The sequence below is a fragment of the Ctenopharyngodon idella genome, chromosome 5, assembly GCF_019924925.1.
Source record: "Ctenopharyngodon idella isolate HZGC_01 chromosome 5, HZGC01, whole genome shotgun sequence".
NCBI classification, from domain to species: Eukaryota; Metazoa; Chordata; class Actinopteri; order Cypriniformes; family Xenocyprididae; genus Ctenopharyngodon; species Ctenopharyngodon idella.
The window spans coordinates 40,351,192-40,354,947 of NC_067224.1; positions in this window are offsets into that span (position 1 = coordinate 40,351,192).

The window sequence follows — 3,756 nt, forward strand, 5'->3', positions numbered from 1 at the left end:
AGGTTACACTTTATTTTGATGGTCCACTTCAGACGTCCTATTAACTAAGTAACTTTGCAACTACATGTCAACTAACTCTTAGGGTATTAGTATTCACTTTTACTGTTGTTAGTTTCACTCAAACCATCCTTGTTCGCATTACTTAAAAAAACTCATGTAACTATATGAACTTAATTTAACAGAGTTGTTTCTACTAAAATGAGTATTGTCAGCTACTTAGTGTTTGTTCAGTCAACTTAACATTGCTGAGTAAAATACACAAATTAATGTTGACCTAACTAACTAATAACTAATGTTGTCATATGTCACTTCTGGCTCATTCGTCACACTGGAAATGGATGTGGGATCATGCATTGTGGGATACAGAACAGTGTACATACTATATAATGCAGAAGATTAGCATGTTTCGATGCTATTCCACATACAGCTGCGATTTGACAGGACTACTAAAAGTTACCAGATTTTTACACAAAATTAATACTAAAACAGTATTTCCTCAATGATAATTGGATGCCACTTGCTGAATGAAACATGCAAAATGATGCGGTTGACAACATATATGACAACAGAATATTACTGTTTGAAACATCTATTGCTCTTGAATAATGTTTACTGTTTCACATTAAGAAATGTGTACTGCGCAGTAAGCAGTACAATGCAACTGACATTGCATCACAGTGGTCTAACTTTGATCATTATTTTTTAGGCAAATAGTTCTTAGTGCATATTGAATAAAAAATTAAAAAGATTAAATGCGTCTTTCAATCCAATGTAACCTTTTAAAAATGTTTTTGTCGTTTTTCTGGAAGTTATAAAGGCTAAGAAAGTTCAGATGATACAAGTCTTATCTTACATTTGATCAGATCTCTTTGCTGGGAGGTTTTGCCTTTTTTTCATGGTTTGGCTTCATTATGTACTTGTTTTATTGTCCTGTGGCAAAGATTCCTCTGAAGCTAATGGAAAAACAACCTTCAAAAGACTCTATCAAAGCAGAAATGACACAAGCTTCAGAGGCTGATTTCGACTGGGAGGTCTTTGGGGTGCGCTGTAAACGTCTGGTAGGAAGCCCAACTTTCTTTCCATGACGGCAGAACTAGACATCAGAAGTGTTCAGAGGCAATACAGTAGTTAAAGGGATAGTTCACGCAAAAATGAAAATTCAATCATCATTTACTCACCCTCAAGTTGTTCCAAATCTGTATAATTTTCTTTGTTCTGTTGAACATAAAGGAAGATATTTTGAAGAAAGTTTGTAACCAGGCCACTTTGACTTCCATAGTAGGAAAAAAACTACTATGGAAGTCAATGGTGCCCCAAAACTGTTCAGTTTAACACATTCTTCAAAATATCTTCTTTTGTGTTCAGCAGAACAAAGAAAATTATACAGGTTTGGAACAACTTGAGGGTGAGTAAATGATGACAGAATTTTCATTTTTGGGGTGAACTATCCCTTTAATTGAATCAAGGACATAATGCTGAGATTATGACAAATGTCACAGGAAAACAGTCTATTCTCTTTGAGTTTAAACTCACAGTAAATTTATTTATATAGTTGATGTCTGAAGGACCACGAAGGACTGTTCACACCAAGAACGAGAAGTACAAAGAAAAATATAACTATATTTACATTAGCGGCCACACCAGCGAACCATGTCGTTCTGTTTATTATAAGCGCATGCTGCAGTTTTGTCGCCTGCCGCTTCAAATGCTCGAGCACGTTAAAGCAGGAATCGGGATGGATTCTGATTGGCTGTCACTGTTTTTTCATTATCAGATGTAAAACATCCTTCTGAAAGTGATTTCAATCCTCAGTCTGTTTCATTATCGTTAGAAGTTGCAGTTGGACTTCCCTATTCTGATAGAATTACAATTATTAAAACTTTATATTTATCGTCCTTGATGTGAACGGGCCTTAAAGGGAAAGTTCACCCAAAAGTGAAAATTATCCCATGATTTACTCACCCTCAAGCCATCCAAGGTGTATATGAAGATCTTCTTTCATCCACATTTAAAACTTTAAAAATGAAAATAACTAGCTTCCAGCAGACAGCTGTACACATACTCTGCAAGTCGACTTGCGCCAAACGAGTAACCCCTGAAGCGGTGTATGACGCAGGATGTAGGAGTATCATAAGATTAGACGCCTCTCGCAGTTCAAACAAACAGGGCTGGGCAACAAACTCAAGCTCCTCTTCTCTTCTATCGAAATCCTCACACATTTCTCTTTAAAATTTCTCATTTTACACTTCTAATTCGTGACTGGTGTTTTGTTTTGCTCTATCCTCTGCGCTTCTGCGTTCATCATTACACCACGCTTCGGGTCAGGGGTTACGCAAATCGACGCAACCGGCCGTCTGCTGGAAGCTAGTTATTATACTTAATTAAGTTTTAAATATGATATTTTTCTTACAAAAACCCATCGCTTTACTTTATTAACCCCCTGGAACCATATGGATTAGTTTTATGATGGATGCACTTTTTTGGGCTTCAAAATCTCACAAAAAGGTAATTGTGACTTTTTATTTCACAATTCTGACTTTTTTTTCTCAGAATTGCGTGATATATAGTCGTAATTGCGAGTTATAAAGTCAGAATTGTGATATAAACTTGAAATTGCGAGTTATAAAGTCAGAATTGCGAGATGTAAACTTGCAATTGTGAGAAAAAAAGTCAAAATTCTGAGATAAAAAGTCGGAATGACCTATTTTTATTCAGTGGCGGAAACAAGCTTCCATAGATTTGAGAGCTGCAGTGAGTGTTATGTCAAAACATACACTTCGCCTTATTGTAGCTCTCAAAACAAAGGTCATTTGGGTCTCACTTACAAGATGGTGATCAATTTCTGATGTACTACAAGTGATAATTACCTCAACCACTGGTTGTTGGAGAATCTTCCAGAATCCCATAGCTCAGAATGAAGTTTCTGAAATGAACGCTGCAATAAATTTAGCATAAATTCAGTTGCTTCTCAGACTGACAGATCTTGATCTGGAACTGAATCCAGCTCTCAAGAATCTAGTCCTGGTCTTAGGGTGCATTTTAATTGTGCACTACGGTTTATACCAGAATGTTAATCAGATCTTTGCAGGACACAGTACATGATATTTTCAAGTGGTAGAAACTCAAAAACAAACAAACCACAAAGCCTCATTAAACCTGAAGAAATTGAGCTTGTACTTTCAGTAAATAATTATATGCAAAAGAGATGCATGCACACTGAACAAACATCTTGCAGTAAAAGTGAGGCATTTACCAGAACCAAGATGTCACGATTAAGCGAGAAAATGAAATAACCTTTGTGCGGTTTCTTAAATGCTCAATCACTGTCTATAAACGTGCTTTGCTGTTTCTTTTTTAACTCTTCATTCTTTTAAAAACTCATTAAAAAGCCGCACATACAGCAGCACATTGCCCGAAACCTTCTGCAGTATAAGTCTTGAAAGTTTCCCTGTGGTTTTGTGCGCATGTTGGATCTAAATAAAGTGACTTGTCAAATGGCCACAGGAAGCTCGGAGCATTGGTGAACCCAAAACAGAGGCAAAGTTCCAGTAAACAAGTATTACTCTGTGGCGAAACCATCTCATCTGCACAAATAGGGGTAAGATGTGCCATTAGTGCAAGATGTGTGTAAATATCAAAAGTCCTGTCAAATCAAAAACTGAATAAAGCTCATTACTCACTAACCTAATTCAATGTTTCAAATATGGACATCTGACAGCAAACTTTCTTTGTTTCTCTGTCGATAAGAAATGCATG